At 36.7% G+C, this 23804-nt stretch overlaps 2 long non-coding RNA genes across 5 annotated transcripts; both read right to left on the bottom strand.

Moving 5' to 3' along the window:
- Window positions 1-2096: 2096 nt before the first annotated feature.
- Window positions 2097-6099, bottom strand: LOC141833759 (uncharacterized). The gene is made up of 6 exons (XR_012602242.1): window positions 6089-6099; window positions 2963-3064; window positions 2758-2895; window positions 2559-2681; window positions 2393-2464; window positions 2097-2208 (listed from the first exon to the last, which is right to left on the bottom strand). It is a non-coding gene; the product is annotated as an uncharacterized LOC141833759 (long non-coding RNA).
- Window positions 6100-9293: 3194 nt separating this feature from the next.
- Window positions 9294-13278, bottom strand: LOC141834153 (uncharacterized). Of its 4 annotated transcripts, none has more exons than XR_012602259.1 (8): window positions 13077-13278; window positions 11339-11439; window positions 10651-10830; window positions 10180-10481; window positions 9973-10112; window positions 9833-9900; window positions 9590-9748; window positions 9294-9509 (listed from the first exon to the last, which is right to left on the bottom strand). It is a non-coding gene; the product is annotated as an uncharacterized LOC141834153 (long non-coding RNA). The 4 variants fall into 4 exon arrangements; XR_012602262.1 differs by having other exon boundaries at window positions 9973-10065; XR_012602260.1 differs by lacking the exon at window positions 13077-13278 and adding an exon at window positions 12098-12175.
- Between the last annotated feature and the right edge of the window lie 10526 nt (window positions 13279-23804).

Here is a 23804-nt window from a genome sequence, read left to right as displayed (position 1 = left end):
TTGAAAATAGGTGGGCTGCAGAAAATTGCTTGAAATCTATCCACTTTGAAATGGTTGTTGTTTGAATTGATTTGGGGATTGAAATGGTTGGTTTTGAAGCTGAAAATTCCCTTGAAAATTCCATGAATGTTGCTGAAAATTATTTCCTTGAAAACTCTGATTTTGGGGCTGCTGAAAATTGCTGAAAATTCTGGTTTTGATGTTGAAATTGTTGTGGGGGTTGATAAGGGTGCTGAAAATTCTGAAATTGGGGTTGAAATTGTGGATCAACTTGTTGAAAACCATGATAAGGCTGTTGAATTGATGTTGAGGTTGTCCACCTTGAAAATGTTGCTGAAAGCCTTGATATGATTCCTGCAAATAAAAATTCTGCTGTTCAAATTGTTGAAAAGATGGTTGTTGATAAAATGAATTTCCATATATTTTAGAAACCAACAATGATCAAAGCAACAATAAAAGAGATTATTCATAAGCATCAAATCAAACAATTTCTACATGTTATTCCCCGGCAACGGCGTAAAAATTTGACAACCCTAGATTGCTATGTGTCACGAGTAGGGTTGTAAATTAGAATTTATAAATTTATCGAAAACCCTAAAACCCAAAGCAAATTTTTGTATCTTCTTAGTCTAGTTGTTATTAATCTTACATCTATTCAATGATATACCAAGTTCAAGGGTCTAGTTTCACTATCGCAATAACGGAAAAGTTAATTTTACAATTTAGGTAGTTGACAAAAACATATCGTTGTTTCTTTATGTAAGGATCAAGTCCAAACACCAACTCAGGCATAGGGAGAGGTTGTCAATCAGTTTGTTGATTTTGTGCATTGGTTGGTTGGATCAAGGATCTGCTTGATGAGGAAACATGTTGGTAGATCAAGGGTTGGAGTAATATCACCATTGGAAATTTTGACAGATTATCACTCTTTGTATGGAGTAATGGTTCTTATGGTTGATTCACAGTTATGTGCTCTTAAATTTGTTTTTCCTTTCTACAATTATTGTATGGCGAAAATAGAAAATGATTTATGATGAAATTAGTTTGGTTGGAGGTTGATTATTGGAGTTTGTTGATCAATTGTTAAGATAGTTGACTAAGCAATGTTGTCATGGGTAGTGAATAGGCCACAAATTACTCAGAATTTGCAAATGCCTAGGACCAATATGCAGATATCTTATTGTTCCTCGGTACACTTGATCCATTTCTCTTTCTGAATCTTTTTTGTTATTGCACAAGAAACATGGTTGCTATCATCATGTTTAGTTTTCACATATATATTTTTTGATACGTGTGATGCTTATTGATGATATGTTAATAAATTAGACAATGTTAAAACATTGGCATTATGTTAGTTGTAATGCATAATAGCTAATAGGTGTTCATGATTACATACATGTGGCATCATTTCAGCTACCCAGTTGCGCTCATCAGTCTTTCACTGATGATAGGAGTGTGTGGGAACAAGTTCACTCTCATTCATTGCTCTTGCCTCAAGTGCAATGATCAAGTTGCTTCACTAGAAGTTGTATTATGTTAAGTGCACCTACTAGAGCTATATGATTCATTTATCATGTGCTTTGTTATCAATAGCTAACAATTATTTATATTATGATTTTGCAGGTCCGATGAATACCAATTCATAGATCGACTGTCCGTGCAATGTACAATTATTGACTATTTCATTTCTTCCAATATGATAACAGGACTTGAGCATGTGCTTCATATAGGAAGACCAACAAAATTTCAGGCCCAACATAAGTGAACACGAAACAATGATCAAAAGAATCAAAAGTAAAACATGGGGACAAGAAAGCCTTTTCCAGTTTAATTGGGATCCTTCCAAACAAGTATATGGTAGAAGAAAAATAGCAAAAAAATAATAGTATGGATGGAAATTCAATTTAATAAGTCCACCATAAACAATTATAGAATCGTTTAGGCAAATTGGTTCTAAACTACTTAGGCAAGTTATTTTAGATAGATTATGGGCATATGGTCAGGGTTTGAAATTTATACTCGGGTATTTAAAGCCATGAATTTTGTTTTACAAACTCACTTTGAAATATATATATTTTTTGTTAATAATGCATACCCAATTACAGGAACAACGAACTCCTTCAGTGTCTGCTCCCTTGTGAGAGCAATTAACTCGTCTAACCCCAAAGTAGCTTGTTCTCGCATTTCAACTGATCCATTAATTAGCCCCTGAAAGTCATACAGAACCATAGTTGGGTGATTTTGAATCACAAGAGGCTAAAAATCTCAAAGAAAATCAAACTTAACTACAACAGACATCCATACACTTTAGAATTACTGTATAAGAATTCAATTACATAATTTAATTATCAACATATCCCAATGTGGAAAGTCTGACAACAGAAGAAGGCACCTGAAGGAATATAGGCAACAGAGGGTGAAGTGCTTTAGGAGTGCGAAGTCCAAGAATAAGAATTGGTCCTCCCTGCAACAGAATCACAATTGTATGATAGTGTTACCATACAAGACTCAGACAAAATACCACCACTCTGGTCTCCTTCGTACGAAAAAAGAGATACCTTTCTTTTTCTTCACTCTTTATCTAGAGCAGTAGAGAGAGCATCTGGGACAGCTTTAATGAATGAAGAAAGGACATTCTTTTGGAGTGATCCGACAACCCTTTCTAAAGCTTCCCAAGCAGCCTGTCAGATAGAGCATGAGTATATGACATTAAGAATTACAGTAACCACAAATGTAATATTCTTTCCCCCGATTTACCATAACAGTAGCTGAATCAAAATCACTTAGCAAAGCAACAAGTGTGTATATAATATTGAATGCTTCATCCTCCAAATATAACTTGCTATTTTTGAAAAAATAGCCTATCAAGTATGAAGAACTTCTTCTCATCAAAGCCTGCACAGAGGATCATTGAAGGAGGTAAACAATCAATATAAGTTAAAATAAGCTGTCGTAACAAAACCTGGTTATCAACCACTCCTTTAAGAAGCTCTAATATCAAGGAGTCAATGTCTTTCTCATCAATGACTAGAACCACTGTTTCTGCAGCCTTCTTTGCAGAAGTCTGAACATCCTAAGCATTTGACAATTAATTCAGTCAACAAAATTTATCATATTAACTTTGCAAGGAAGGCGAAAAAAATCTCTAAAATTGATCGACATAAATGAGTAATACTTCACAATGTAAGAAGCTTAGGGGGCATTTGGTTTGATCATTTTCTATTTTCATTTTTTTATTTTTTAGAAATTATTGTTTGCTTTGTGTTTTCCAATTTCATTCTCTGGAAAATGAGAAGACATTCTCTAAGAAAACAGAAAATGATAAAATATCATTTTCCGTGGAAAATAAAAACTACAGGAAAATATAAAAACGCGGCATTTTCCCCCTTCTCCGTCGTCACGAAGCACATCCTCAAGGCTACTGAATTCAAGTTAACCGATGCGCCGCCACACCTTAGCGAGAGGAAGGCAGGTCCTTGCTTACTGGCATCATTGCTGACCAGGCAGAGGACCACGGCTCATGGCGCCGCCGACTAATGAAGATCCGGAAATTGTCACTGATGTCTCGCTGGTCGTCGGGAGGACGAATGATGGATTCCTTGTCAATCCACGAGTATTCGGAACGACGCAACGAAATTGAGCTTTAATTAGGAGGCCCAGCCGAAGGCACAACCGCCTCTCTAACCTCCACCAGTCCCGCCTCCAACAGTCCGCTGCCCGGAGCGTCGCTTCCGCCGCCTCACCTGCCTTCACCGCCTTCCTCACCCGTTTCGACGAATCTAGACGCGTCGTTGACGTCCAAATCCATCGTTGCAGCGCCCTTTCTGCCGACCCGACCTCGACGGCATCCCTGAAGCCCGGCCTCGAGAAGGTAGCTACATCCATCGCAGACCTCGTCGCTGAGAATTCCTACTTCTCGCCATCCTACGAGGTTCGCTCCTCCTTGAAGGCGATCTCCCTTCTAAAGGAGACCTTGGATGCCGCCAACTCCGAGCTTTTGCCCAGGAAAAAGTTCTCTTTCAGAAACAAAACTTCCAAGAAAGATCTCATTTGTCTGGTTAGAGAGAAATCCAGGAAGAAAAAGCCCCATCTTCGCAAAAATTGGATCTTGCACCCGAAGGCTCGATCTTGATCAAACACTTCAGGCAACTCTGAACTTTATTACTTTATATCTAATTATTTGATAGAAAAATTTATCATGAAATATCTATTCATATGAAATAATTATTTTAAATTCAAAACGAAATAATTATTTATTAATCTATTTCGAAACTAACTTTATTTATCTATTTCATATTCCTTCCTATAACATAATCGATTGTTTTAATAATTTAATTAGACCAACTAAATAATAAATTAGTTCGGTCGTACTCGTATAGATGTGGTTAATTAATCTAATTATATTGAACGTTCCAAACTATTTTAAAAATATCTTTTATTAAAAAAATTATTTTATTTATAATTTTTTATATTAACAAACCAAACATATTTTTCAATTTTCTTTTCTAGAAAATAGAAAACAGTATATCATACTAAACACATTTTCTATTTTCTAAAAATTAGATCAGAAAATAGAAAAACAGAAATAGAAAATGAAAAACGAAAAATAGAAAAAATTTTCCAAACCAAACGCCCCCTTAGTTATCCATAAATCAACTAAAAAGTGATTACAAATACTCGGATAATAAAGGAAGCAGATTTGCTTACGTAAGTCATGCAACAGAGAATATTGCCCTAAAAACATTTTATAAGTTAAAATAAAAAAGCAAATGCTTTTAAAAAGAGACTCTAATAGCTTTTCCAAATACATTTAATGGATTAATTAGTGCATGACTAATATGTCTGCTGAGAAAAAACTCATGCAAAGGAATCAAGAGAAGAAAAGGAATGCTTCATTGTTTGAAAATTCATTGTTAGAAAAGATATACAAGCATTTGGTGTTCCTCACTTGTTAATCTGAAAAACATATCCTGCTTTTTTCATCAATTAATGAATAATGGTTATCATTACCAAAGTTTAAAATATTGAGCCGTATCGGAGTTTCAGTTCCAGACCAGAACGATACAGTTTCGGTACCGTATCGTATCGTGCCGGTATAGTTTTGGTATTTTTAAAATATAAAATATATTAATTAAAATAAAAATTTTAATATAAATATTTTAAAATAAAAAATAAAATTTTTTGATAATTTTATAGGTTTTAATAAAGCCTATTTAAATTATCCTGAATTATAACTTTGAACAGTTAGGAATTGATTATTAAAACCTAATTAACGCCGGGCTCGAGCGACGCCTGTGGAGGCGTCGCCGAAGCCGCGCGACGCCTCCGGAGGCGTCGCCGAGCTCGGGCGACGCCTCGAGAGGCGTTCCTCGATCGGAATTCCTGTGCCGGCGCCGCGGCGGAATGAAATTTTTCACCCGTATCGTCCAATACGGCACGAAATTTCAATCCTTAATCATTACTATACTAAGATGAAATATTATGATATTTGAAAGAGCAAAGATAAATTCAATTTAAGAAATCCATGCAGAAATATGCAATAGGAATTCAAAAAATAATGTTGGCAGTGTCCTAAGCCAAACAGATAATTATTGAATTTGAACTTTATCCAACAATAATTGTTCACTAAAAGTCATATAAAAAAGTTTTAAGAGGAAAAAGGTTGATCACCTATTGTGAGAGTCAAATGGTCATATTTAAGAAAAATAATACAAAACTTCTAATAAGTCATAAATTGTTTTACCACAACATCATCACTCATTGCCATAATTAATGGTGGAAGGATCATTCCAATATGTGAATTAAGACAAGTGGCAGCAACTTCAGCCAAAGCATGAGCATTGAAGGCACTAGATAAGATGAACAGGTTAAGTAAGAACTACCATGTCAATCTCTAATAATATCGAGTGAGAGAGACTGCATAAAGGTTCACTCATGAAAGAGAAAGTTGGACTAATTTAGGCAAGATGTGAGGCACAACGGTCACAATCCTGACACTGAAATAGGCAAGAAATGAGGATTCAAGGGTAATTAAACAAGCTTGTTTGCCTTCACTTAAGAAGTATAAGACACCAAATAATTAAATAACCTCAATATTTGTTTGAGTCCATCAAGTGCTATCAGAAGTTTCATCATCCTCTAATGCATAAAGGAGTGTGGGAACAATTTCATTAATTGCTTGCATTCCAACAATCTGCAACATGACATTCTCGTTATAAGCAGCTTGTATACAATTGGCAATTAAAGAACATCAAATAGAATATATAGTGTAAAGAGTGCTACCAAGCTAGCTGATTCACGAACCTCTTGCATGCTGGAACAAGTTGAAGAGTGATCATACAACTTGAACAAATTTTCAACATCATACAAAAAAATGTGCAAATAGAAAACAGAAAATCAAACCTATCGCATAGAGTTGTACGTATTGTAGGCATAAGTTCATCTATATTATCTGGTTATATTAGTTAATATATTATCTGGTTATATTAGTTATAATATATTTTTAATTAGGTAGTTGTCAATTTGTCTAATTATGGTTTCCTTAGTTGGATTCTTTCCTTAGAAAGATTCCTAGTTTGTATATAAATAGACCTCTTATGTAAAAGGTGGTGGATTGAGAGGAGGTGACATAATCAATCTTCTTTCCATCAGCACCTGCTTTCGGAAAGGTACTGCTGCTGTTGCTGTTGTTGAGCACTCTTACGGCTGCCGACGGCTGTAACTTGGAATGATGTTGTTGCTGTTAGATGTGAAGAGAGGAGGAGGTGCACTGTACACTCTGTTCCTACTCGCCCACAAACACGCCTCGCGCAGATGATTGGCTTGATCTCTTCAGATCAGGAGGTCGAAGAGGAAGAGGATCCGGATGAAGATCTGTTCCGGAGAAATAGTTCAACTCTGTTTGATGCTGAAACTGGAGGTGCCGAAACTTCCTCTGCATCGATCTGCTTCAGAGAAGGCCTCGGTGATGGCTCCTGTTGAGCAGAAGCCGAGGAAGGAGAAGAAGGGGAGGGCGTGCTCACCCTCCTGGAGGTAGAGATTGTTGCGCGTGCTCTGGATCAGGTCGCGATCAGGGATCGGGGAAGAAGAGTCCCTCGCGCGATGAAGAGGGCTTCAGTTCGTAAGGCACTAAATAAAAAGGGTTCCAATTATTTTAAGCATGGTGGAAATTATTTAAAATAATTAGACACTAGAAACTTTAAAGGGAAAGTATAGTAATAAAAAAGCATGTATCTCTATTTCATGACTCTGATGAAGAAAATCATTTTGATGCACAAATGAGAACCAATGTAGTTTCATAATTATAGCTCGATCCCACAGCTAAGCATAAGAATGCCCGAAATACTTGAATATCGATTATAATCCGATCAGGAAGAGGAGCTCGATCCCACAGCTATGAAGATATAATGCATAAGAATGCCTAGAACAAGGGTGTCAAAAATTGACCCGACCCGCCAACCCGACCCAATCCGAAAAAAAACAAGTTAGGATTAAGACTTTTCGAGTTCGGGTTGGGGATTTTGGATTGGTTTAAATTAAGATCGAGTTCGAGTCGACCCGGGTTGATTCAGATTTAGGGTTTAGGGGATTTTTTAAGGGTTAAATCAAATTTTATTTTGAAAATTAAGATGTTTTATGTAATATTAGTATGACAATGATAAAAAAATTGAGATAAAAGTGAAGAATTATTGGGGAAAATACCAAAAAAATATTTTTTCAAGTTAGGCGGATTATATGGGTTCAGGTTTCGGATTTTAAGTTGATTTCGGGTTTAAGTCGGTTTCGAGTTGAGATTTTTTAATAATATTTTTGTTTCAACCTGACTCGAACCCATCCGACCCGCCCGAATTGATACCCCTAGCCCAGAATACCTATTATAACCCGGCCAAGAACAGAAGCTCAATCTCACGACTATGAAGATAATAAGAAGAAGAATGTCATGAATGTCTGAGTGTCGAGAAGCTTGATCTTACGGTTAAGAATAAGAATGTCTAGAATACCTGAATATAAATTATAATCCGATCGGGAATAAGAGTTCGATCTCACGGCCATGAAGATAATAAATATAAGAATGTCCGAAATACCTAAATACCGATTATAATCCGACCAAAGAGAGTAGCTCGATCCCACGGCCAAGAATAAGAATGCTCATAATACATAAATAACAATTGTAATCCGACCGAAGAGAAAGAACTCAATCCCACGGCCATGAAGATAAGAAGCATAAAAATGCCTAGAATACTTAAATATAGATTATAATCCGATCGGAGAGAGTAGTTCGACCCCACGACCATAAAGATAATAAGAAGAATGTCCAGAATGTCTAAGTATGAGCTATAATCTGGCCAGAGAAAGAACCTCGATCCCATGGCTAAGAATAAAAATGTTCGGAATACCTAAATACTGATTATAATCCGATCGGGAAGAGGAGGTCAATCCCACAGCCATGAAGATAATAAACATAAGAATGCCCGAAATACCTGAATATTCATTATAATCCGATCGGAGAGAAGAGCTCAATCTCACGGCCATGAATAATAAAAAGAATACCAGAATATCTATTTCGTTTGAACCAGAGAGTAGTTCGATCTCGCGGCCAAGATATGAGTTTGATGGGACAAATCTCGCCCCGACCGGTGAGAAGAGCGATCCCTCGATCGTGAGGATATGTAATCGGTATCAAGATATCTTTCGCCATATCGCAAAACAAAAATACTATAAAAGTATATTTACAAAAATAGAAAGTGAAAAGTTTAGTAATTAGAAATCAAGTATCTCTATTTGATGACTATAATGAAGAAAACCATATTGAGGCCCAGACAAGAACCAAGGCAGCTTCATAATTTCAACAGCTTATCAAGTCTTCAACAAGAATTCAGCAACATCTGAAGCAGATTCCAATCCCCAAAATACCAAAAAATCTGACTTCATTCGCAAAAAAAATTACAAATACTAAAAATAAAGGCTCATCCACAATGCCATATCTTCATAGTTTGTAACTTTTTGCCAAGTCACTCATAATTCAAGCAATCATATCTGAGCAATAGGGCTAATACCAAAAGCAAAAAATTAAAATAAAATGTAAATTACTCACTATACAAAATAGAAGGTACAAAGACTATACTGGTACAAAGAGACAATTAAGCAACAGTTCAAAAAATGAGAATGAGCTGAGAACATTAGATAATTGTGATAAAGACATTAAGAGTAAAAAATGTGCAAATATACTAAATTTTGAAAACCAATTTACGTAATAAAGAGAAAAGGATATTTGAAACCATATGAGTACCTTATTAATGATCTCTTCAAAGCGACTCGGCAAGGTGCCTCCAATGGACCTTGGGAAAGCCTGATCAAAACTAAAAACAAAGAATAGATTCTTCAAAAGCATCAATTATTTCAGAATTGGATATCACCAGGTCCTCCATTTTCTTGGTAACAAGGAAGGGGAGCTCAATAGCTGCTGAAACAATATTATCATTGCAGAGTAGGTACATATCCAGTGATTCCTGTAACAAGTGCTAGTCTAAGTCAGCATGTGCAGTTTTTAATCATAAACAATAAGGTCTCCAAAACTTATTTCTTTTACCTTTGATTTTGAAAATCTAGGAATGAACATACCGATCATAGAATAAATTCTATCAAGTTCATCCTTGATAACCTTGTAGGTATCCATGTGACAACTTTTGAAAGATCCAAGCAACATATTTGTCTCTCTTGACATGGCAAGTAAGTTGTCAAATACATTCTACACAAACATGATCAAATTAACATTCCATTATTAAGGAGTAGAAATCATTCAAGTCACAGCAAAGGGAAAGAAAATATTTACCTTTCACTTCCACATTAACATAAGGAGAGCAGATTGGTTCATAACTATAGTGAGATCTTCACTTTGTTCTATAAGAATCCAAAGTTAGATTAGGTAATAGGCATATATAGTGCAAAATCAAGCATCCAACAACATCTTACCTCCTCCATTCATCCACTGAAATTTCAGTTGTAGTTTCTTCAGTTGCTCATTTACACTATACATAACATCTCTCTGGTCTTGCTGGATGAAAACTAGATGACAAAGAAAAGAGTTTGTTTGATCAACCTGCAAAAGGAGACTGCGAAAAAAGCAAAACATTACAATACAAAAATCAATAGAAGTTTGGAATTGATCCTTTGACTTACTTGCTCCTTACTGAAATCCTTGCTAAAATTAAGACAAACTTCTTGAAGCTAATTCATAATAGCTAGTTTTTAAAGTAAAGTTAGTTTGCAAACTTCCACTTCGAACCAATTATGTCATCTCCTTTATTGTCCTGAGAAGTGATGTTTGTAGACTTCCACATAAAACCAAAAATATCATCTCCCCGATTGTCAGACTGAATCTGGTTACTGGTGCTGACATTTCTAGAAGATTTATGCAAGTCCCCAAGCAAGAGTAAATGCAGCACATTGTAGGAAGGATGAGAGTACATGCTAATCCCAAGCTGAACGTATGCAAAAAGATCAATAATAAGCAAGCACACTTATTTGGTTAAACAAGAAAAGTAAAGATCGCAAAGCGTTCTTTCAAGGAATAGTTCGTGCATATATTTTCACCAAATATAAGTTCAGCTAACTTGTCAAAAGCATGGAAAGACAAGGCATAAAGGTTACCTCATTAGATATGTGTCTATGCTTGATAATCCACTCTTTTCAAGAGCCTTTAACAAATTGCCTAACATCCGTCTCTTTGTGAGGTTCTTAGTTCCATGTCTCCAAATATGAACAAATTGAGTTGCCTTTCTGCTTATATATTCAGTTGAAAACCAACTTTCCTCCTATTTCTCTAATTCACTGAATGAAGTTGCAAAAGTCAACATGTGTTTGACATCTGACAATCATGCATACATGAGAAATCTTAATGTTCAAACAGGCAAGAACACAAGAATCAAGTAAACAACTAATGTTATATGATTCAGCATACCTTGAGCACATAAGATATCATTTTTTTGTTAACATATTAGCCTTGTCCATCCAGCTAGTAAACCAAAAGGATTATGTGAATATAGACATTTTAGATATTTTTCACGTGAAAGAGAATTATTTTAGAGACTTTTTTGCATTGTTGATTTGTATTACAGACAAGGGACGCTTAGGCTAAAGGATGATGAAATGTAGAGAGAAGTGTATTAAGGAAAGATTTAAGGCAATTTTTTTATCTTACAACATAAATCAATATCAAGTTCAAATGTCTCCATGCATAGATATGAATATCAACCGTTAATGACAAAACTAAAAATAAATAAATAAAATGTGTCTAATTGTAAGAACCATTGACATACAACTAACAGAAAACACATACTCTCCAAGATTGCCACTAAAAACACCTGACTCCCTCCTCTTCATCTCATCTTCACACAATTCATCAACTTTGTTCTTCTCCCTGTAATGTTTATAGAATTCCTGCAAACGAACAATGTCTTAGCTATGATCTATTGTTCGACCATCCCTCTAGGCAAGTTTTTGTTGTAAAATTTTAGACCAAAATATGTTAAAGGGAATCAAATATCTAATTGTTCGCAAGTAGACAATCAACATACAATAACTAGTACAAGAAGTCAATTTCGGAGTCACAACAACATGACAATTGGACATGGGGAAGTGAAGATGAAATTGGCTAAGCATCCAAAATTGAAAACTAAAAAAGAAAAGCACAGGCCAATTGAAACCAAACTGAAAAAACTCAATTTATCAATTTATTATATTCAAGTCTAGTTTGGAAACTATGAAATATTTCGATTTCAGTTCGGAGTGATGGTAGACTGATACGATCAAAGCAAATATAAAGGATATGTATGTATATTCATAAATAAATTAGATATACAAATCTAGATATTTATGCATACATGTATATATAAATACATAATTTATACAAGCATGTATATATAAAGTTCAGTTTGAAAATTTTCAGTTTAGTCTGAAGTTTCTCTAATAAACGTATGAAAAAGCCCTGCCCACTCCAACAAGTGATAGCTGGTCTAGATGTACTACAAGGTAGGTCAAACCTATTGTGAGGAAATTCTAACGAGTTGCAGAAAAAATAGCATGTTAAAAGTTGTACCTTTATGACTAACATCAAGCCAATTTGAACTGTAGCACATCTCTACCCTCACTGTTAGGATCCAAGTTTTGTGCCAAGGAATATGCATGCTCACATACTACAGCAGACGCACACCAAAGTCAAATAGGCAATGTTATCTCTGTCATGTTACTAAGATACGAACAAGTAAAAAAAATCTCTATGATAAACTTTTTCAATTCCTAAACAATGAAAATACTATATTGTTCAAAAGTTTATTACAAAAGGTTACAACCATTTGAGTAAGATATGAATTAGCGAAATGGATGATTGATCAGCATATATTTCACCATTGGAACATGCATCTTCATTAGTTAATCAATCTGAAATATTGGAGAATAGAAGAAAGGCAAGGCAGGGGAAGGGGAGATGGGTTAAATGATGACCAGAACTGGTGATGCCAATATCGTGTGTCAGTATGATTTGGTACTGGGTTAACAGTCCAGAATGTCAAGATTACTTAGTAATGGTTGGGGTATAACACCTCAGAAAAAAGTAGGGCTTGAACAAGTTGATATACAGAGGATATTTAGTCAAAGAAATATTAGTAGATGAAAAAACAATCAAGAAGGCTAAGGGAGTTGTTCTAAAGAAGGGAAGAGGATACCCATAGAATTCATCATGAACATATCAATAGCTCAACCAAGTCATAATTGCATAAAAATCATTTAACATCATCAAATATTTTCAACAAAGTATTGATTATGTTTGCTAGATCAGACTACTGTCACAGGAAAAGTGTATAACATTGAGCAGTAATGACAGCAACAATGAAAATAATTTTAAAGGATCTCAGAATGAGTTCAAGAAACTTCAATAAATTAGAGAATCAAATGTGAAATGGGAAGTATAAACAGGTAAAGGATTCCAAATAAACTGTTGGGCCTTGCAACTAAAGTACTAAGCAGCAGTAAGGAAACCGCACACTCACAAACACCAAGATCAAAAAGATCGAACTTACAAATTCTCGCAATGTTATGGTCCTCATCATCAATCTCGTCTTCCTCTCGTCCACTAGTCGATATTGGTGTTGTTTGTCAGGGAGGACGGGACATTTCCTGTACCGCCACTGACGGGCTGCTGCTCGCTAACGACTACGCCCAACCGCTCCCAGCACAACGCTTCCCTGACCAGCCTCCCCCATTTGGTCTCCGGCGTCCTCATTTCCCTGGCGAACCTAGAATGACAACATATAAGGGTAAGAATGCTACGCAAAAGAAGAACCACGAAAGAAACAAACTCTACAGAAGAAGAAAAAAAAAGAATCTTACGCGGAAAAGGGGGGAGCGAGGGATCTTGAAGGAAGATTACGAATGTTTGGAAAAACCCTAGAAAAGGAGATTTTGCTGCTGAGAATGATAGGGGATGTTCAGTGCAGCAGAGCGACGAGCCTTACAAAGAAACAGATCTGGTAGCGAGAAGGGGACGGGATCTGAGTAGGAGAAGGCAACTGCTTCCTTCGCCCCGAAGCTTTCACAGGAGAAGAAATGGGGAGAAGCGGGGATATTTTGCTAATGCGGAGGATGAAAAAGGCCGGAGGGCGGAACCAAATGGCGATTGATGCGGCGAGGAAGCTAACGGTCCGAACTTGCTTCATTCATTTAACGGTCCGAACTTTATATTCAATCGAATTTAAGTTTATAATATTTTATTTAATTTATTTAAGAATAAGTTCATTATTTTTTTATTTAATATTTTTCTATATTTATTTTATTTTATGATAAAATATGCTTTTTAATTTTAAATATATTTAAATAACAATCTAATATAACAATGCTTTTAATTATTTTGAGTTATAATTTAATTCTCAAATGAAGGGAAGCTTAAATTTTATTTTGAAATGAACTCCAATTAAAATTATTTTTTTAACTTCAAATATGATATATAGAAATTAATATTTTGAAATGAACTCCAATTAAAATTATTTTTTAACTTCAAATATGATAAATAGAAATTAATATTTTATACTATTAAGTTGGACGGTGTTATGAGAACCGAAGATATTCCAAGTTTATTTTAGAATTTAAAAAAAAATGAAAAAAAATATAATACAACAACATTTTAATACTTTTTTAAATTATTTAAGATATTCTTTTTTATAATCTCATTAAAAGGTTATATTAATAGTTTTTTATTAAATTTATACTTTTAAAATTATACTACTCATTTAATAAATATTTTTAAAAAATAACTAATCACTTAATCTCATGTAGGCACTTAATCAAATTCAAAATATATTTTTAAAAAAAAACTATTTCCTGAGTTATAAATATTTTTTTAAATATATATATATATATATAATTTTTTTAAAAAATAAAGAAAGTAAAACATATAAATTATGATATGAATTTTAAAATATGCAACATAAATTTAAAAATAAAAAATTATTTTAAAAGTTATAAATTCAAAATGGTATATATCAAAATTAGTCATATAATATTTTTTTTATTTGAAGTGTATTTTTATTCATATTTTAAAATTAAAATAAAATAATAAGTAATAAAAAGATCGAATCCACAGGGACCGTGGAATTACTTACTATACCTAGCACAAAAAGGTGGAGAGAAAACTGTTCATGAGTTGAGTGGGGGAGATCGGAGTGTTCTAGAGTGCTTAATCCTAAAAGCAGAGAAGGGGATCGACTGTGACACTTATGGGTGAAGCGATCCTAGGATTTCGGACTCCTCAGAGAATGGATTAATCGACTTGGATCCTCTACCTTTCCTCAATAAATGTTCAATTGTAGGAATGTCAACCAAATTATCCAATTCAACCTCGTCAGGTATCCTCGAATTAAATCATTAGGTTTCTTACGTCACTCACTATTGGTTTGAAACGGTTCTAGAAGCCCGGTTCAAGGCATTCCCGTGTCACTCAGGCGCCCCGGAAATACTAAAAGAACCTTATCCACTGTCACTGGAAATAATGAATGACCGCTAACTATTCCTCATAAGAATTCACTACGCAGTAGGAAACCCCTCGGAATCTCGCCCGGTTCAAGGCATTCCCCATTACAGAGCGCCCCGGTATACGGCCTAATGATTCCCCAATACATAGCAAATTCCTACCCTCATGGATTCACACATACACAAGTTATCATCAATGCACAAGCACAAATCCACAAAACAATGCACATTTACATCATAGAAAACGGTAGATTATCAAATCCAAGTACAACCATCCATTACATCTGATTTATCCTACATCCTAGAATCTAGGGAAATCTACTCCATATCGAGGAGAGTACAAGCCAAAGGAATGAAGAAATACATCTTGCTTCCAAAGATAAACAAATAAGTGCAGGAATCTAGACTTATCTTCTTCCTCGGAGTACAATCTCTGCGTAGATGAGATGGAAATGGTCTGGAGCAGTCGGATCGGTGATGGATCGTCGAATCTCCTCCGAAATAGGCGTCGGCGGCTCAAGAACAACTCCGGTGGCTCTCCTAAAGGCTCCCCCCCTTTGCTAGGTCTCTAAAGAGGCCTATTTATAGTGCAGGGTTCGGTAGCAGCTCGCCTCCGTGCACACGGCCGTGCCTGGAAGGCACGGCCTTGTGTTGGCTTCTGTCACAAGGTAAGGCACGGCCGTGCCTTTGGGGCACGGCCTGATACTGTGAAGCCTCTGGTCTGGCGCACGGCCGTGCCTCTTAGGCACGGTCCAGTCTTGTCCCTCGTCTGTTTGCACACACGGCCGTGCCTGGGAGGCACGGCCATGCACTGGCTGAAGTTGAGTTGCTGGACACGGCCGTGCTTCTGAGGCACGGCCAGCTGCTTGGGCGCTTCTGTTCTTGCACACGGCCGTGCCTGTGAGGCACGGCCTTCAGCTGAGGCTTGCTCCAGGATGAAGACACGGCCGTGCTTGTGAGGCACGGCCATGAACTGGCTTGGTTCTGTTTTGAAGCACGGGTGTGCTTTTGAGGCACGGCCTCTGGCTGATGTTGAGGGGATTTGGCACACGCCCGTGCCCTTTGTCACACGGCCAGAAGCTTGAATAGACATGGCCGTGCCTTTGAGGCACGGCCCTGTCTTGCCTGATCTTCAATAATTCTCCGTTGCGCCGTTTTTGCTCCATTTTCCATCCTGAAACATGTAAAAACACGAGCAGATCTCCGAACTAGGAAATGTAAAATATATGCCTAAATGCATGAATATGGGATGCGATATACATAAGAATGAAGCAATGAGCTCAAAAAGATGTGCAAATAAAGCATGAAAACAGATATACATCCTACGCACATCAAGAGATGTTTTTTACCCCTCTTGATCTTCTGCTATATTCCTCTCCTCTTCTTGGACGTTGTGTGGCCAATGATCTTCTAAGATAACTCCACCCAAATTCCTTCTTTTTCTCTCTTTTAATCCGATGGCAAGAATATGGAAGCAAGGCTTCTTCTTCTACCTTTTCTTCTCCTTCTTTCTCTTCTTCGTTTTCCTCTCTTGGCCGCCGGCCCAGCAAGGAGGGAAGCCCCTTGTGTGCCGGTCCTAGCAAGGAAAGGAAGGGAAGGCTTGGGCAAACAAAGGAGGAAGGAAGAGGGGGAAAGGGGCACCGACCCTAGCAAAACAAAAGGAGATCCTATGTGTTGCCACCAGCCCTAGCAATTCAAGGAGAAGAGAATTGTGTTATTTTCCCTCTCCCTATCCTCCCCTTTTATAGCTTTGTCATCATAGAATTTTTAGGAAAAAAATAACCGAATTAATATAATTTTGTTGTATAACAAAATTTATATAATTTTGTTGGATAACAAAATTTCTTTACTAAATTTTGTTGGATAACAAAACTTAATAAAATTATGTTGCATAACAAAATTTATATAATTTTGTTGGATAATAAAATTAACATAATTCTATTTAGAATTAATCCAAATTCTATTAACTGAATTCTTAACGGAATTCTTAATGGAATTCTACAGAATTCTAAGCGAATTCTAACCAAATTCCAACTGAATTTCTAACAGAATTCTTAATAGAATTCTAACATAATTCTAACAGAATCTCATGGGTGAATACAAGGCATAATCCAGAGGCTACAATAGGAACCTAGAGGTGGAATTGATTTTGACCTCCTGATGGGCTTGGGCTTCTTGTGTTCTCCCTGAACACCCAACTCAAGTCCATCAATAATAACTCATACCACTAAAGGGTTATTATTGAATTATCCACACCAATCTCATATTATAATATGGGCTCCTTCTTATCATGAGTGCATTTATCACCCTGTATTTAAGATATCGTATTTGTTGGGATCGAGGCGTTCGCTAGAGGGGGGTGAATAGCAGTTTTTCGAACAACCTCTTTCTCTGCGAAGATTGTTAGCGGAAGCAAAATAATAATAATAAAAACAAAGAACAAACGCTAACCCGGTTCGATTTACTTGGTATCCACCTCAACGAGGTGACTAATCCAAGGATCCACACACCACGAGCACCTTTCCACTATGAAACTTCTCCTTTTCAAAGAGCACTTTGAAGGCGGAGAAACCTTTACAAATCGATCTCTTCCTTGTACAAGATTGGAAGTGAAGTTTAGAGGAAGAGGAATCAGGTTTACAGTGATTGGAGTTCGTGCAAGAATATAGAAGAATGAATTGCTACTTCTCCAATCGTCAAACTGCGTTTTTATAAGTTTTGGACATCAGTCGACTGCTCCAAGGGCCAGTCGACTGATGGGCTTCAACGGCTATGTAATCTGCATTTAATCAGTCCAGTTGTCACTCCAACGGTCAAGTATCAGTCGACTGCCCACTCGACCAGTCGACTGCCCAGTCGACTGCTCACTCGACTGATCTTTCTGTCCACTTCGGTGTGCTTCTGATCAATCATCAGTCGACTGGTGAAATGTCAGTCAGTCGACTGTGAAATGTCAGCCGACTGATCAGTCAGTCGACTGGTGAACTGGTCAGTCGACTGATAAAGCTGAAACTCCCTTTTCAGCTTCTTCTTCAACCCTTAGCCTTGACACAAGCCTTCAAACGCCTTCCACAAGCCTCGTGCCCTTCCTTGCACTAGCTTGAGACGTTTCCCTCAGCTTCGTCGTGCTAAGTCTTCCTTTGCCAAGAGGCCGCGCCTCCGGGACTTCATCCTTTGCCAAGAGGCCTTCCGCCTCCGGGACTTCACCTTTTGCCAAGACTTCATTCCTGGACTTTCCTGTGAACTCAATTCACACACGTTAGATCACCAACATTGCCTAACTTAAACTGATTCAGCCAAACATCAAAATCCAAATCACTTGGGGTAAAATTGCCCCAACAATCTCCCCCTTTTTGATGTTTGGCAAAAATCATTTAAGTTAGGTCTTTAATACAACATGTATAATATCACAATAGATACCTTCAATAATCATGCTCTAATCAGAGTTAATCAAGCATTAATGAGCAACATAAATGCTAAGCATGAATGAATAACCATGAATAATCATGAAAGCCTAACTTTACCATTTCATTCTCCCCCTTTTTGACATACATCAAAAAGCAGTAAAAATTAACAGAGTAAATATGAGTAAGTAAACAAATTTTCAAGAAGGGAACAATTATCATGATAAGTGTTGTTACTTTCTCCCCCTTAACCCTTACTTCTCCTTTGTTCAAGCACCAACAATAAAGATTATAAGTTTGAGCATATTGTTGAACAAAGAACAGAGTAAATATCTACTAATAAGTGGCAAGATGGAATCAAAATCCATTGAAAATTCAACATGAATCTGAAAACAGGGGCATCAGTCGACTGCTATCTGCATCAGTCGACTGATGTCTGATAATCTGATTTTCAGTGCCAACTTTGAAAAAATCCATAACTAATTCAGTTTAATTCGAAAAAATATGAAATTTGACACTATGATTTATTGACCCATAAGCATTTTGGGAAAAATAGTTTCAAGGTAATTTTCAATATTAAAATACCATTTTGATACCATGTACCAATAAATTTAAATTTTAAAACAATGTATCAATATTAAAGTGTTTTGGGCATTGAAGTGTTATGTTTAGACCAGTCCAATTGACCAGGAATGTAATTCTAGGGCATACATCAAGAGTTTGATGTCAAAGAATGGTCAATTTTCAAGAAACAGGTCAAAAACACAGTAACACAGAGACATCAGTCGACTGGTATCTGCATCAGTCGACTGATGACTGTAAAGCATGATTTTTCAGCCCAACTTCAGAAATTTACAACTAATTCAATTTTCGTCGTAAAATTATAAAATTTGACATTGTAATTTCTTAACCCATTTGTCATTAGTGAAAATAATTTCATAAAGTTTGCATCACTAAAATGCTGTTTTGATGCTATATATCAAAAATTTGAAACTCCAAATTTATTATGAGCAATGTATCATCAGTGAGGATGAATAAATCTTTCTACCAATATGATAGAGCTAGAATGTATAATAACCAACAAGAAATGTCATGAATAGCAATAACACCTAACTTTACCTAGTTCATTCAATTCATTCTCTCCCTTTCAATCATCAAAAACATGGGAACTATAGAACATACGAAATAAGAATTCAAGAGGAAGCCTAGCTTTTCAAAATGATCCACTTTTGACACAAACTCCCCCTAAAACATGTAAGTTTTTCAAATTTTCATTTTCAATCTAAAACTCCCCCTTTACCCATGCAAGAGTTTCATTTTCAGTTTAAATACTCCTTTCATCACATTCTCTTAGAGATTACCTAACACAAGTATGATTAAACAATACAAAAGCAAAAGCATAAACAATCACATGATATATCATCATAAAACAAGTAGTGAAGCTTCTAGAATCCATGATCATCATAAGTACCATACTATCATAGTTTTAGGTTTTAGACAGTATAATTGATCAAAAATATTATCCTAGAGTATAACCCAAAAGTTAGAGGTCTAAGGATGGTCAAATGTCAAGAATCGGGTCAAAAATAGAAAATTTCAGTCACATCAGTCGACTGATGGGTGGTCCAGTCGACTGATATCAATTTAAAAACTCACAGATTTATTGGTCGAGTGAATTCTGGCCGCAGTCGACTGCTCCAGTCGACTGGATTCTGCACCAGTCGACTGATACTCTGAAAATAGCTCTATGTAGCGAACTTCAGAAAATCCTTAAAAATTCTATAAAATTCAGAAAAATCTGAAATTTTGCGAGCAAGTTTGTTTTCACATATATTATCAAGGAAAAATATAAATTTATGAAAAATGATTGTATTTTATAAGTTTGATACCAAGTTTCAAAAATTGTGAAACTCTTAATGGCACAAAAGCTTTGTATCAACATTCTTGATGGTTAAGATTGTCTATAGGTAGACATCACTAAAGCTTTCATATGGGTTTATGAAATGTGTCTAAATTGTAGATTTGGGTCATGATTGAAGTATGTTTCAAAATGATATGTTAAACTACAAGAACTCCCCCTAAATCCATACACCATCCTTAATTAAAACAAACAAGAATGCAACACATATATTAAAATAAAGTGGATAAGAGAGAAAGACATATCATATAATTATTAAGTTCATATACATAGCAATCCTTCCTAGGGTCTTGTGAAATAACATTTTGCTATGGGATCATGCAATGCTAAGTTCATAATCTTTCAAAATACATATCAAATTCCCTCCACATCATTGTCTAAGTTCACATTTGTCCAATAGTATTTGAAGCTACCTTAGTATTTTCCAAACCAACTTTCTTGATAATTTCTTTAACATATTTGGTTTGGTAAACATGAGTTCTTACCTAAACTACATGAAACACATCACTCTTTGGTACCCAAAAACTAGATTCACTAACATTTTCTAGGTACTTCTTAGGAACCCATGCTTGTCTTACCTTACCCTTAGTGATTTGTTTACTAAGTGACCCTTGTCTTTCTACTAGAGAAATATATGCAAACTCTTTAGGCTTGTATCCTATTCCGGCCTTGTTGTAAACCGCTCTTTGACTATTTAAGATCATATCAAGGGTTTTTGATCCATTTGAAAATTTTTCTAAGCATTTTCTTAAATCAATGACTTCACCCTTCAATTTAGCATTTTCCTCACATAATTTCACTAGAGTCACTAGATTCACATGCATTGTTCCTAATAGTTCTAAGTTCTTCCTTTAATGCCTTAACCTTAGATTTTGATTTAACTAAAGCATTCCTAAGATAAGCCATTGTACGAAAGATAAGCTTTTGTTTAGCACTATCCATTACCTCATCCTCACTTGAGGAAGATTCATCTTCTACTTGATTCTTCCTCCTCACTTGAGGTCTCTTGGTCACTTACATATCCCATCAGTGCCATGTGTCTAGTGATGTGGCATAGCTCTTCATCATCCGATGAGTCGCTACTCGATGTATCCCATGTGGCTTGGGCCACCATGACTTCCTTCTTCTTTTTCTCCTTCTTTTTCCTTTCCTTCTCTTCTTTCTTCTTCCACTCCGGACAGTTTGTCTTGACGTGCCCCTTCTTATTGCATTCATAACAAGTTACGTTAGGGTTATAGTTGAAACTTTGAGATTTACCTTGAGGTGGTGTGAACATCTTTCTTGACATTTCTTCTTGTGAACCTCCTTGACTTCCCCATCATCCTTTTGACATAGTGACCTATTTCTTTGGCCGACATCTCCTCGTCGCTATCCGAAGACTCCTGATCAGACTCGGATGAGGACTTCTCCTTCTTTTCCCTCTTCTTCTTCTTTTCTGCAACCAACGCTATACCTTTCTCTTTGGAAGACCCATTAGCTTGTTCATGTAGTTCAAATTCACAAAATAGTTCATCTAGTTTAATGACTGAAAGATCCCTAGATACTTTATAAGCATCTACCATTGATGCCCATAAAGTAGTTCGGGGAAATGCTTGAAGTACATACCTCACTAAATCGCGGTTGTCGATTTTCTCACCTATGACGTGGAGCCCATTCACAATTTCCTTGAATCGTCCATGCATTTGGCTCACATTTTCGTTAAGCTTCATGGCGAAGGATTGTAGTTGACCCACCAAGAGATCTCTCTTGGCTCGCCTTGATTCGCTTGAACCCTCGTTGAGTTCAATGAGTTTCTCCCACAATTCCTTGGCCGAGTTGAATGGACCGACCTTGCTCAATTGTTCTTTGGAAAGTCCACATTGCAGAATAGTTGTGGCTTTCGCATTTACTTGTGCTTTCTTACATATCCCCTTCGACCAATCTTCGATAGGTAGAGGCGCTCCGGTTGTATCCTTGGGCTTTTCGAAGCCAACTACAACACTAAACCAATTTTCAATATCGTTCATTAGATAGTATTCCATCCTACCTTTCCAATATGCGAAATCGTTGCCGTCGAAGTAGGGTGGTCGTGCGGTGCTGTATCCCTCTTGAAACGCCATTAAATTCTTTCGGTTGAATGTTACTTCGCGCGAAAGGGACCTGGCTCTGATACCACTTGTTGGGATCGAGGCGTTCGCTAGAGGGGGGTGAATAGCGATTTTCGATCTTTCTCTGCAAGATAGTTAGCGGAAGCAAAATAATAATAATAAAAGAAAAGAACAAACGCTAACCCGGTTCGATTTACTTGGTATCCACCTCAACGAGGTGACTAATCCAAGGATCCACACACACGAGCACCTTTCCACTATGAAACTTCTCCTTTTCAAAGAGCACTTTGAAGGCGGAGAAACCTTTACAAATCGATCTCTTCCTTGTACAAGATTGGAAGTGAAGTTTAGAGGAAGAGGAATCAGGTTTACAGTGATTGGAGTTCGTGCAAGAATATAGAAGAATGAATTGCTACTTCTCCAATCGTCAAACTGCATTTTTATAAGTTTTTGTGCATCAGTCGACTGCTCCAAGGGCCAGTCGACTGATGGGCTTCAACGGCTATTTAATCTGCATTTAATTGTCAGTTGTCACTCCAACGGTCAGTATCAGTCGACTGCTCACTCGACCAGTCGACTGCCCAATCAACTGCTCACTCGACTGATCTTTCTGTCCACTTCGGTGTGCTTCTGATCAATCATCAGTCGACTGGTGAAATGTCAGTCGACTGGTCAGTCAGTCGACTGATGAAATGTCAGTCGACAGTCGACTGGTGAAATTGGTCAGTCGACTGATAAAGCTGAAACTCCCTTTTCAGCTTCTTCTTCAGCCCTTAGCCTTGACACAAGCCTTCAAACGCCTTCCACAAGCCTCGTGCCCTTCCTTGCACTAGCTTGAGACGTTTCCCTCAGCTTCGTCGTGCTAAGTCTTCCTTTGCCAAGAGGCCGCGCCTCCGGGACTTCATCCTTTGCCAAGAGGCCTCGCCTCCGGGACTTCACCTTTTGCCAAGACTTCATTCCGGGACTTTCCTGTGAACTCAATTCACACACGTTAGATCACCAACATTGCCTAACCTTGAACTCAATTCAGCCAAACATTAAATCACCAATCATTGCCTAACTTAAACTGATTCAGCCAAACATGCTAAATCCAAATCACTTGGGGCAAAATTGCCCCAATTATGATAATCATCTCATCATGTAATGGTTACCACTAATCAGTAAAATCAACATGAATCAAGAGGGGCCATCATAGATCAATGATATCAACTGAAGACTGTACTATCAATAGATAGGTCAATCAAGGCCAACAAGCATATATCAATCAACGAGTATCATAAGTATCAACGAGATAACACACAGAGGTAACAAGAGTATCAACAGGATAATATCAAATCATATCCAAAGTCAACTAGAAGATATCAACCCATGAAT

This window comes from Curcuma longa, chromosome 8 (assembly GCF_044706935.1).
Source record: "Curcuma longa cultivar G26 ecotype Majalengka, Jawa Barat chromosome 8, ITB_CL_G26_1.1, whole genome shotgun sequence".
In the NCBI taxonomy this organism is placed as follows: domain Eukaryota; kingdom Viridiplantae; phylum Streptophyta; class Magnoliopsida; order Zingiberales; family Zingiberaceae; genus Curcuma; species Curcuma longa.
The sequence above is the reverse complement of the archived record's forward strand: the minus strand, read 5'-3'. Positions and strand labels throughout refer to the sequence as shown.